This window comes from Xiphias gladius, chromosome 6 (genome assembly GCF_016859285.1).
Source record: "Xiphias gladius isolate SHS-SW01 ecotype Sanya breed wild chromosome 6, ASM1685928v1, whole genome shotgun sequence".
NCBI lineage: Eukaryota > Metazoa > Chordata > Actinopteri > Istiophoriformes > Xiphiidae > Xiphias > Xiphias gladius.
The window spans coordinates 27,099,541-27,113,229 of record NC_053405.1 but is presented as its reverse complement, the minus strand read 5'-3'; the positions used below and the strand labels follow the sequence as shown (position 1 = coordinate 27,113,229).

Sequence of the window (13,689 nt, the reverse complement as noted above, 5' to 3'; positions counted from 1 at the left end):
TCTGTGTGTGTGTGTGTGTGTGTGTGTGTTTGTGTGTCATGACTGTAATGAAGGCAGAGTTCAAAGTGGGCATGGTCCAAGCAAATAAGGGCGTGGGGAAGGGGCCCTTGGCTCCCTGCCCCTGGCCACATTCGTTTTCACTGTATCCCAGTTTCAATCGTTCCCCTCCACTCTAAGACAGTAGGTAAAAATACAAACGACTTTGCATTGGGATCAGCTTCGAAACGGGTCAGTATTGTAGTAATGACTACTGAGTACTCATCGGTTGAGACGTCAACGTGTTGACAGGCATCGCGGCTGGTGTGATCCCATCATAAGATGGCCTCTAATTATATCTTGATATTTCATTATCGCCAGACATTCAGCTGATACTCAATCATAGGAGATAAGTATCTCTGGCCAGCAACCATTCCCTACTACCTAGAGGACAGTCTGGGTAAGACACTGTGTTATAGAATCTCACATTCAGCACCTATCATGGATATGCACCAAAGTAGGATACTTTTCATGTTCTTTTGTCCTACACCTTGTAACATGTAGATATGAATGCAAAGGGAGCGATCCTGAATGCTTTTGACCAGTAAAGACTGAAGACCTGTGTTCACTTCACACTATGGAAAGGAGAGGAAGACTACATCTCTGTGTTCAAAGGCAGCAGGTGAGTCGAGCTTTAAACTGCCGTGTTCAGTTTCACACAAAGTTATGTTCATATGCACTGTATTGTTGAACAAGACAGAACTATCTCAGTGCTTATTACACACTCCCTGGTTGTATGTGTCTCTGTAAATGAAGTCACAATATACATCCATGCAAATAATGCTGCATCCCACAAATGTTTAAAACTGCACTACCTGATATTTTCATGTCATATTCACAGATGTAATTATTACATGTAACGTGAAAGGGGTCATTTGTTATGACAAACCCACAGAGAATGATCTCCCAACCCTGCCGTTCCCTCAGCTCTACAGAGCATTTTAGCGTCTTCCAGCTCATTGTTTTGATTTTTGCAGCCCACAACTTTGCTATTTGGGTTCAGTCTCACCATTCTCATTAATTTTGTTTCCAGCAGCAAAAGGCAGCTGTTTTTAGTGAAAAAACGGATAAACCCACTGTGTACTACCTGTGCAGCTCTAAATTGTAGACAAAATAGACTATGTTAGCCACTAGCAAGTGAATACAGTTGAGCGTTTAGTAGCTAAAGGGCCAGATATTTTTTCAGAGAGTTAGTGGAGACCAAAATAGTGCTAAAATGAGAGTGAATAGAACTGTTCTCAGGTAGACAGAAAAGTGACTCCAAGTGAATTCTCTGCAGTCTGCTGGACGTGTAATAGGTAACTTTTTGCCAACACATTTGTCACAACAACAAAAATGTGATAATAGCCCATGTTAGTGCTGTGGTCTGCTGCCCTAAAGTGAACAAAAAACAAATTATTAGTGCTTTAACACATGACACAGTGTCCAAAGCTCTGGGCGTCCCCTATGACTATTGCTCTGTGATGCACTACAGTAAGATGTCCTTCAACATCGACTCTGTGCCCACCATCATCTCCAAGTTCCCCCAAATTCATGGATGTGATTGGTCAGAGGATGGGGTTCAGTGCTAGTTACCTAACCAAACTCAGCTGTCTCTAAAACTGCAGTGAGTAATTTCAAACTATGAATAAGACAGGTTACCTCCATGGCACAAACCGTTAGATGTTTAACATATTGTAAGGTACAGAAGGCAGCCTCAGGCAACACCTTCCATATACCATATAGGAATACAGTAAAGACAGGTGTTGTCTCAGCTTCAACAGTCAAGAGTGCAGTTGCTAACAGTTTGTTGCTGTTATGTAGCAATAATGAACTGATAGCTAACAGTTCAGAACTGGCAGCCAAAATATGTACTTAAGCAGATAAAAAAAAAAAAATCCACATAGTTACCATTCTCGTGAACGCAATATCTCATGAACACCCTGAGAGAATTTCTTCAAATCTGGCACAAACGTTCAGTTGGACTCAAAGGTGGTCTGATTAGATTTTGGAGGTCAAAGGTCAAGGTCACTGTTCCCTCACATCTGTCCCATTCTCATGAACGCAATAGCTCACAAATGCCTTGAGGTAAATTCTTCAAATTTGGCACAACAATTCAATTCGACTCAAGGATGAACTGATTAGATTTTGATGGTTAAACATCAAATGTCAAGGTCACTGTGACCTCACATACATCCCATTCTTATGAACATGATATATCAAGAATTTCTGGCGGGAATTTCGTTACATCTAGCTGAAATGTCCACTAGGACCCAAGAATGAACTGATTAAGGACTCATATGCCGTAGTTATAAGGATGAACTGATTAGAGGTCAAAGGTCAAGGTCACTGTTACCTCAGTAACCTCTTTTAACATGCTTTTGCCCATAACACAAGAACTCATATGCCGTAGTTATAATAGAATACACCTAATAGCTTTTATTAAATTCCTTCAAGTCTTCAATATATATAATATTTGAGTCTGAACAGACATGGAAAACTGCAACTTGACCAGTTGGCGGAGGCATACAACCACAAGAAGGTAATGCTAGTTTTTTAAGCAGCAAAACCTAGCTAAATACTCTTTCTTTCTGTGTGTTAGGTGTGATAGAAATACTATGCTAAACTAGATAATGAATACTTTTGTAATGTTTGCCTGTTGGAGAAGCTAACGTTGAATGATAAAACCATGCAAAAGATTCTAAAATGTCCTCTTTAATGAAACTGAATTTTTTTTTTTTTTTTAAACTTTACAGTTTTTTCGCTAACAGTTTTAAAGAAAAACTTTAATTTTGGTATGTAGTTTGAACCTAGTGACATTACGATAAAAACCTTGCATGCTATTAAAACAATGTCTTGAAAATTGCCCTCAATGATTTGTGACACTATCCTTTAGTTACTTTGTTAGTGAGTTAGCTATACGGTTATTCCCCCCATCTAGCTGCTATTAACCTCTTGCAAAGGTTATTGACATCTGCTGTCCGAATAACTCAGTTCATGTACTGATTCTAACTGACATCTAGGCAAGCCACTACATGTAGAATTTAGTATAGAGTGCAAAGTATTTTTTAGCATACTTTTATCAAACAGTATCACAGATTACTAAAATGCTAAAAACATTCATGAGAATTGTGGGTCATTAAGGGGAGGAATGAAGATGGGAAAAATATTGAAAAATCAAAGACCCAATGGCATATTTCGAAAAACAGTTGCCATCATGTAAAAATACGTGATCTGCAGGAAATGGGCTAAATAAAACTGCATTGAAAGGGTCCGTTGAGTGTTTGAACTAAACTAAAATCACTACACTAAATCAGCTCATAAAAATGAATGATTTTTTTGTCTCATAATAAAAAATAATAATGTTACAAAAAGGGTCAAAGTCCATCTGGCATAAACTGATGCTAATACGAATTGATAATCCTGGGCAATAATCTATAATATATCAGTGCTTAGTAATAAGCCTCAGGAAGCATGGATACCCTGGAGAGGCCACAAACGCTAAGGCAATCATTTATTTATTATACAGTCATTATTCATCTAGCAACACAAGGAGAAAATAGCAACTGAGCCATATTTTAATGAGGAGATTAACATTCCTCACACTATATTAAAGAGGCTTCGTTAGCATCTTATTCAGGTCCACTGCTGGTTTGTTTTCAGGCGTCATTTGTTCTTTGAACTGCTGAAGGTTAGCAGCTGTTTTCAGTTCCATTTCTCCTCTGAGCCCAGATAAACTCTAGCAGTCATGTTTCGCTGCCCGTTTTTAGCTATACAGAATTTCCTTTATTATATTTTTTATTTTTCCAATATTCTATTGCAAGATGATGTAATCATGTTTGCAGGGTCACACTTTTGCTTCCTAACCGCAATATCACCCTCAGTTATCAAGATGGGGGTAATGCACAATATAAACATCTTGTTCATTTTTTCATTTTATCATATTAGTTGATAAATTGAGCGTCATATAAATGCATCATATACACAGCCTTCTATATTTTAATTGAACTGAAACCCCACACTAATCTACTTTATGTTCCACAATGTATTTTTGGATAAGGTCTTTTTTCCCCTTGGTGTTTCTAGACCGCATATAATTCTGCGCTTTTCTGTCCACTGCCCTACTTCTGTACTGGCTGCTGAAATTGGGACCCCGCATCACTTTGTCAGCAATTCAACATTTATTTGTTTGGCATTCAACAATAACAGTACTAGGGATCTATCAAGAGAGCAGAGAAATCAAACTGCTAAGGGCCCGGAAAGGCATAGCTTGTCCTTGTATTTTGTAGAGAAGCAGCTTGAGAAATGTACGACCTCACAGAAAGACCTGGTATTTTCTTGGATATGGGGGCAATCCTGGTACCATACAACCCACCAAATGTGGTGATAAAACCTGGTGGGTGTCTGTATTTCTGAAAGACAATTAGCGTATTTACCAATTATTTGACACTCACAGGTGATTATGCAGAACTAATATTACTAGTTTACTGTTATATGACAGACTGCTGAGGCTTGATATTACCTGCTTTGTGGCCGTTTTACCCAGGGAAAGGCGACTTCGTGCACTCCAGCACAGCCTCTGCTGAACCTGGTGATCAGGCTTTTCTGGAAAGTCGTTGGTTCTCCCCTAAACCTGGAGCCCAGTGTCTGCACTTCTTCCCCCATAACACCTGGGCAGCTGGTGATGTTTTCTCAGTATCCGGGTGGAGAGCATGACAAGGCCAGCCCCAGCGGTAAACGGAGGGTCTTCAAGAGCATTTCAGGTAACGTATGAAATGTTGCATGTTGAATGATGTATTGGTATAACTGAAGCCCCCTATGAGTAGGGACAATACAGCACCAGATGATTTTATGAGGTACAAAAGACACAACACTGAAAGATTTAAAGCAACATTAAGAATGCTCCAGTTTTTTTTTTTTTACCAGGATTCTCTGTCTTCTCAGCAAAAACTCATGAAAACTGAATAATTTAAAAGATCCTCTACTTACATAAAAATTCTACACATTAGTGCTTTAAAAGCACATACAGGTCATATAATAACAGTTTCACCTATAATCTAGTGGGGGAAAAGGGACAAATAATGATTTGTATCTGTACTCTCTTCTTTATGTTACAAGAGGTGTCATGGGCTCCTGGGAACTGCGTAATTTCAATCTGAACATGAAACAGAAGGCACGTGTGGTTTTTGAGGGCGTAGGGGAAATCGTCCGTCGAAGGGGAGTTTCTCTCTGGATGACATTAACCTGTCGTCCACATAGTGTCCTCGGCACATCTGGCACATCCGCAACATCACTGGCCTGATGGCCACCATACGGGGAGGAAATGAACTGTACAGCCCTCAGTTTCTGTCTCCAGCAGGTTACTCCTAGGTAAATGCCCTCTTTTTTCAACCTTTTTTTATTGTGTTTTTAACAAGTACAACACAGAAAACATACATCTCTACAAGAGAGACCATGTTAGATTCTAATAGCCAATGTACACTATGTGATACAATTCAATTCTGCACTATACAAGGAACATTTTAATCCATTCCAACAAAGAAAAAGAAAAAGAAAATCAATAAATTAAATACTAATAAATAAACAAGTACATGATAAATACACGACAACTTTTATCATTCATGCTAAGAACTTGTTTTCATATTTGTCAAATGGTCTAAATACATCAAGGGTTCCATTCAACATCTTTGAGTCTGAAAAACTCTTCTCCGGTAGTTTGACAGACCAGGAAATGAATGTGTGTTAGTGATGCCAGCACAAGTCCACAATTTAAGGGATTGTTATTTGGGAATATTTTATTAAGCTTTTGTTTTATCAGTGTAATCTATGGCCCACCTTACATTGTAAGAGGCCATGTCTGGGCCACACGGAGGAAAAAATTCATCTGTTCCGTGATTTCCTCCCACTGTTCTACTGAAATCTCTACTCCTAATTCGTCTTGCCACATTTGTTTCCAATGTTGCGTAGCAGTTGTACATGTGAGCTGTAAGCGGTTTGCCATTTAAAACAGAACAATGAAATAATAAATGCCTTTTTATCCTGCCACTTTTATTAAACGATAAATAGAAAGCCAAAAAATGATCAGCTATAATAGGGACCAATAACAAATTTGCCAGCCTAAATAAGATTAGGTAAATGCCTCTCTCTTACTTGATATATAAAAACAGTACAAAGACAACAACAGCTCACTGCTAAACACTAACAGATAATGCTTATATACACTTAGCGTGGCCTGTAATGGCACCACCAAGTACAACAAACAGTAGGTTATGTAAAAACTATATATCGAACAACTTAAAGTTACTATAAGTAGTGATTTTTTATTAATTTACTTATTTATTTTCATAAGTTTTATTTTATAAAAAAATAAAATTAAGTAATGCTGGTGGACAATATCGATACGACCACCAGTCAGCGCCAAAGTAGGGACATTTTATGTGCAGGACAGATAGTGGCTTTAAAGTTCTAAAATGGCATGATGTCCCAAATGTGTAACCTGGAGAACTTCAAATTAATGTTTATTACATCTAGATCATTATATTGTACCAGAAATATGGTTGATATGGATACATTTGAGCAATTGTGGACCATATAGTTACCTTATGGATAAGCATTAAAGCTGCAATGATTAGTAAGCAACAAAAAAAATTATAGTTCCGGGTTCTGAAATGTGATCATTTGCTGTGTTTCCTGATCTTACATTATGGTAAATATAATATTCTGGGGTTACGAACCACTGGTTGGACAAAGCAAGAAATCTGACGACGTCCCCTTGGGCTCTAGGGAACAGTGAAATGTTCAGTTCATACAAAACCTGAACAAAACTTTAACTGGTTCTCATTTTACATGTAGAAAAATACCTGTAGAAAAGTACCTCATGCTACTCTGTGCTCTGTAGGTAGGCATGTACCTAAATGGAAGAAGCAACCATCCAGGCTATATAGGCCCTCTACCTACATCTGACCTCTGGCCATGAACATGCACTGAATGGTCAACATTGAACCTGACAAGATGTCTTCTGATGGTAAGAGAAGGGGGGAGAAATTGTATAGAAGCGAGCTTGACTGTCCACATATCAGCTGAGCTTCCAAAAGCCAGTGAGTTGTTGAGTTTGTCAAGCAGGGAATGATAGTTCACCTGTGTCTCTCCGGTACTGAGGACTACTGGGATGATCCCAGGAAAGTGGGCTCTGAAGTGACTGCTTCTAATGGCGGCTATTATTATCAAGGCCCAGGCGCCGGAACAAGTACTTTTATCAACCCACAGCAGACTGAGGAGGAGAAAATTCCTCAAACGAGACGCTGTCTTCTCCCCGTTCAGCGTGGAAGGTATGGAAGTCAGTCAGACACTAGTCGCTTAGACAGGACCAGGATATCACACACAACTATAATCTATATCTAAGTTTCATCCTGTCTCTGAAACATCTTGGTTCTTGCCTCTTTGTCCTCAGATATATCCAACTTGCTGGTGCCTCAGCCCCTGCCTCGCTCTGCAGTCCGTGCTCATGCCAGTAAACCCCGGTGATCACAGCTGTGGCGGCATTTGTGGCACCAGCCACGTTGGTGGTTTCCATGGTGACTGTAGGGAATGCCTGGCGGACGGGTTTGAGAGGACGGCAGGGGAGTGACAATGTGGTGGTCATACAGGACATGCCTGGGTTCATGGAGGTGAGTGCAGTTTAGGTCAGCAATAATTTCCCGTGCCTCATAACACTGATGCACCACACCTAACTGTCATGTGCTCAGTTAATGTGAGAAGAGTTAGTGCTCTTTTACATCACAGGGAAACCTGACCAAAGACGTACCCTCACCTCTCACCACTCCATAATGTCCTCACTGACCAGAAGAGAGGGCACGTCACTAAATGATCGCTACAACTACAGCATTTAATCCGACTGCCACCTCAATCTCTCTCATGTAAAATCTGAAGTTGGGTGTTAGAAATAAAATCTCTGCCAGCACTTGTCTTAAAAAAATCACGTGTTCTCCTCATCACAGCTTCTCTGTTAACAGTCAGAGTGCGAGTGATTTATCGTGGTCACTTTCAAGTGACCTCAACCTTGCAGAAACTGTAAGCTATAAGGATATTAAAGCAGCTTGCTAGTTTATAGTTGAACACTTAGTGGTGAAAGACTGGTCTTTAGGACACCATAACCTTCTTGTCACTGGCTTTGTGGCCCGGCAGCAACTCAGTTTTAAATGTTATTTCTAGAAGGCATTATCCCAGTTTCCCCACTACAGACTGGGACTGCCTGGGCTCAAGGCCTTCAGAGTAAATGCAACACATTTACAAGACATTCAATTTGTAGTGACTTGGAGTATACAATATTTTCAGTTTTATAGGTGAAATAGGTACCATATCTGAACAGTTTACATTAATGTTGTGTTCCACAATGGGACGTCCCCATTTTATTGTTAAATTTATTATAATCTGAACCATTACAGACAAATGATCTATCATGGAGACAGATGGTTATTTAAGACTATTTATTTTTATGGTGACTTGGAGTGAAACCCTCAGCATAGATAGGCTTCATATTTGTGAGTTGCTTCAGATTTGAACTGGAACTTGGGGTTAAGGTCGAAGCAGTGCTGAAGGCCCTGAGGTCCATGCTGTCATTATCTGGGGAAAGAAAATTGGTGAGTGTAATACCACCAGCAGCCACAGAGAGGCATCATACTCAATATTACGGTTCAGTGTGAATTAAATGTAGGGGATCACCTGCACTCAATTCCCCGGTTAAATTTAAGGCACATGTTTTACAGTAGGTTAGCAGTCAATGTTAAGTGATGCCTTTTGTCTTGGACCTTCACATTAACATGTTTAAGGCTCTATGGGTCACTATTTGATATAATTTCATAGATTTGTAGTTGTTGGATTTAGTTTGTGTATAATGTTATAAAGTTGTTATTTTTCTCCTTTTTTTGTGCTACGCTTCAAAATTCACATTCATTCCACACCCCCCTCAAAACTTGGATGCTACTGATTATAAATAAATTATCTAGATGTGTAGTGAAATTAAGTAAATTAATAATAAAGTGTTTCAGCCCACATCATAAAAGTCTCCAACTTTCAGTCTTACGTGGCTTATATGAATGAAATATTCATTTTCCTCTTAAGCGTTACATCCACCAGTCACTTACCCAAAAACACCAGACAAATATCAGTTCAAGTCAAGCATCATTTTTATTTTGAGATACTGAAACACAACAGCATGAGTGCTATGATTCACTCTCAACTGGAGGCTGTAAAGAATGGACTTGCTCACACAGTTTCATACATGTTGCATGTGTCTTGTATACAGTGCCTTTTTCACATTGTGCTTCCTTTGAGCAGAAGTTTTGAAACAAAAAGAAACAATCATTTGCCTTCAGTCCAGTTTGCCCTGTGGGACATTTCATGAGGCAGGAGCACTGAATGCGGATATGGAATCAGAATTGAACATGAACACTTTAAAATCTAAAGTTTCATTGAGAAAAATCATTACAATTTATCTGATCAAATCATACATCCCACTTCTTAAAATATCCCACTTTTCTCTGGAAATCATCTAGTGTCAAAATCCAACTTTTAAACAACATTCAACAAAGTACTCCTCAACCAACCTGGTTGAAACCAAAAGGAAGACCTTAACAAAAAAAGGCATTAAGGATTGTTTTTTGATATTTTCAAATACTAAACTGAAGACATGACAGTTTTGAGTCGTTCAGACTCAAAATGACAATAACAATAACTGTGCAAGTTCTCCCTCCTCGCTAAATCATTTGGTTTCAGTGGTGTGATGGTTCCATCAGGATTTGGTCTTTCTAGGCCCACGGAACTTGTGCAGCTTGACATTTATTCTCATACCTGATTAGACAACAGTAATGGTCAGAAATGGTTTTGAATTACATTAAAAATATGTTGAAAAAAATGCGCTGGCTCATCGGACACATTTCATATGAAAATGCCTAAATATCTTTCGACCTAACACAGGCATTTAAAGCTGCATTTATCAATATTTTTTATATTAACAACAGATCAAATCACTGTGTGTAATATGAAAGGGGTCAATTGTAGTGACAAACCAACAAAGAATTATCACCCAACTCTGGAGTTCATCTCAGCTCTAAGGAGCTTTTTTAGATATTTAAGATTGTTTTTATTTTCTGGCCTGCAAAATCAATTAATTGTTGCAGCTTTAAATGAGAATTAGAAAGCAAAACAACCTCTGTAATTGACATAGAATCACAGTTCTTTTGTACCACCAGAAGACACTTTCTCAATGTACATCACATTAACTGCAAGTGCAGCTCAAAAATGAACCAACCAAAGTCAATTTCAAGGTTTAATCACTGTTGTGGTTTTTTTTTTTTTGTTCTCATTCACCTTTAGTTGACCAATTTCATCAACAAGCTTTCTTAGTGACTTAAAAATCCCTCTTAGTGAACTTGAGTGAGAGATCTGTGTACCACTGCACTTCAGCTTTTAACTACTCCGCTGTAAAGAATTTCAACGTAAACCCGCGTCAGGTATCCTTGTAGGAATGGATACTGCAGTGACAAAGCATATAATTAGCTAGCTGTACTCTTGCATATTGACTCTTAGTCACACCGTCCTTATGATTTTAAATTATTTCAGATTGCCTTTTGCAAGTAAACAGGCATACAGCGTTTCAGCTATAACACTACACACACACACACACACACACACACACACACACACACACACACACACACACACACAGAGTGAGGGAAGACAGATAGTCAAACAGTGTTACACATTTGTCTCACACAGATATGCCATGCACACAGGCAGACAACTCATAAAATGCCACCTCCAAAAATTCTACACGGCTCTTCACGTGCGCACACACACCTTGTCCAAATTACATACACCGATGCACAAATGCGCGGAGAGCTTATCAAAGTCAGGCCTGACAGTCAGTTGCCATAAAATTAAAGCATGACCCTGAATCTGTCAGTGCACAAAAGGAGCCACGCTGAGCAGCAAAGACGAAAAGAAGAAAGAAATATTATGTCTAAGTTGACAGAAAACGGAAAGTAAACTGCTTTCAAGCTGCACTTTCGCTGACTGGCAGACCCAAAGGGCAGTAAGAAGTAATAGTTTCAATGTAGAGACTTAAACATCCAGAAATCATGAAGTACATTCTGCTGCATTTCTCGATGCCTGTTTGGATGTTGCCATTATTTCCTCTGGCTAGAGATTTCCCTTTGGTGTCCACACAAAAACAGAAGTGAATTCAAACAGATGGGCAGACCGGAAAAAAATCTGGCCTAGTACAGCCTTATAAGCCTGAGTAACTACTCAGGATGTATGTATGCAGGCAAACAGAGCAACACGCTTCATGCATACACACTAAACCCTTACAGGACAGAGGCCTCTGACTGTCCTGCTGACTTGAAGCCAGCGCAGGTCAAGGTAAGGCAGCTTCTACGCATTCTAAACTCAATATGCGGCTCTAACTGGAAGAAAACTGCTGTCAAATCACTCAACGTGCGACAGAGTTATTAAGGCGTGTGATCCTCTGTTCTTCACCCTGTCTCCTCTCTCTGTGCCTGCTGACAAATACTCTGTGCTCATTATCAGTACTGCACTCTACTACGACCCACACACACAAAAAAAATACTACGACACTCTTGGCTGCTACTCTGAGCAGACCTAATGCCAGTATGCACAAAAAGAATGCATGTACCACTTTCCACAGACACACTGGCATTTATCAAAGCAATGATGTTCCAGGCAGGGCCTCACTACGGACTATCATGAATCAGCTGAAGTGAATGTGATATCAACAAAGTTCAGCATCAACAAGGGATCTTCAACTTATTTAGAGCCATGATCTTCATAGCGTATCAAATTCGCTATCAACAGCATTTATTGATACAGTATTGTGCTAATATTCTTTTTTTCCTCATATTAATCTGATTGATATTGATGTGCAAGCAAGTAATTCATTGTCAACAATTTTAATAATCAACTGCTTGTTTACATCATTTAATCAAGAAAAATGCTAAACATCCATTGGTCCCATCTTCTCAAATGTGAGAAATTACCTCTTTTCTTTATTTCATAATATCAATGTCACTTTGGGCTCTGGGAAATTTTGATGGGCTTTTTATATATATATATATAATATATATATATATATATATATATATATATATATATATATAATTTGTGACATTTTATCGGCTAAACAAGTAATCAAAAAATAATGAACAAATTAATCAATAAGAAAAAATTGGTTAGTTACAGCCTTAGTTGGCATATTGTCACAAACTGGTAAAAGATGATGCATGTCGACTTTAATGTTCAAATCAGGTCGAACTGGGCTCTGTTGATATCTCCTGATGATTACCTGTGGCACTAAGCATTAGCCACATGCACACAGTGTCACCACAACTGAGACAGAAAAGTCTACTAATATCACATTAGTAGGGTGTTAAATAAACAGCGTGCAATGAAGCCTGTGTAGCATGCTTTTACAATTGTGTGTACACAGCTTTACACAGGTGGCAGGCGTCTATTTTTTTAACCTGCATAGCACACATTTAATTGGGGAAAAAAAAAAAAAAAATTATGCTATTCCACACAAAGAGTGAAAATCTAATTTCATACTGATGTATTTAAAAAAAAAAAAAAAAAACACTACCATAAAATCATTAAAAGTGATAATTATTGTGTAGACAAACAAACTAAAACATAAAAAAAAACTGCTGCTTTTGCCCAATTCATTGCTCAGTTAGTAAGAAGAGGCTTTCAGGATTCAACTAAAATGAGCTCCTACCATGAACAGGATCAGCATGCAGCAAATAACTTATTAATATTATATCATTCAGGTCAACTGTATCCTGAATAAATATTTGAGTCTAATATTTAAACACTGCCAAAAGACTTAGTGTTCCACTGCAGATGCTAACAGCTCAGTGGTAGCAGGTTCTTTCTTAGTATATCAATACTTACTGGTCCAAAGCTGAATCAGTCAAGTCTGAGCAGCACCAGACGCAGACCAGCAGGGAACAAATATTGCCAAATGCTGAATCAAACAGTGAGCAATCTCGGAAGGGCAGTCACAGTTTAATTCTAAGGTGCAGCCGTTAATAGAGAAACCTGCTTTGCCCTTTTCTATGTAAACTAGAAACAGTACAAACCATAACTCAATACAAAACCAAGAACCTAACGTTAACATTAATACACACCAAACACGTGTACTGTGTATCAGATTCAGAGTAAGTACCATCCTCCGATTTGTGACACAAAATGACAAACGAACCAATGTATGAATCAATTATAAATTGATCATGTGTCAGTGCATTTAACAATGGCAGTGAAGCTTTCAATAGTGGATTCAGTGGATGGTCATGTTAATAAAGTCATTAGCAATGACATAACAGTCACATTTGGTTAAGTCCTCTGTCAGTCATCTCTTAGCTTCGTCTCTTTGCTTCCGTTTCATCACCTGTTGTGGCTTTGCGTTCATGTCGCCAAAAGGGATTTACGACAACCATGAGCCATTATCATCAAGTATTGAGATGGCAGCTTTTTGAAGTGATACTCGGACAAGGCAGTTAAGGTGTGGAAGACCACATGCTGTATGCATGTCGGGGGATAAAAATCCTTTATATCAAAGATCTGCAAAAGGCAATTTCATTTGAGTTATTCGTGCCGTTT

At 38.7% G+C, this 13,689-nt stretch overlaps 1 pseudogene; it reads left to right on the top strand.

Annotated features, from left to right (window-relative positions):
- The first annotated feature begins 318 nt into the window (after positions 1 to 318).
- LOC120790778 lies at positions 319 to 7,842 on the top strand (annotated as a pseudogene).
- The last annotated feature ends 5,847 nt before the right edge of the window (positions 7,843 to 13,689 follow it).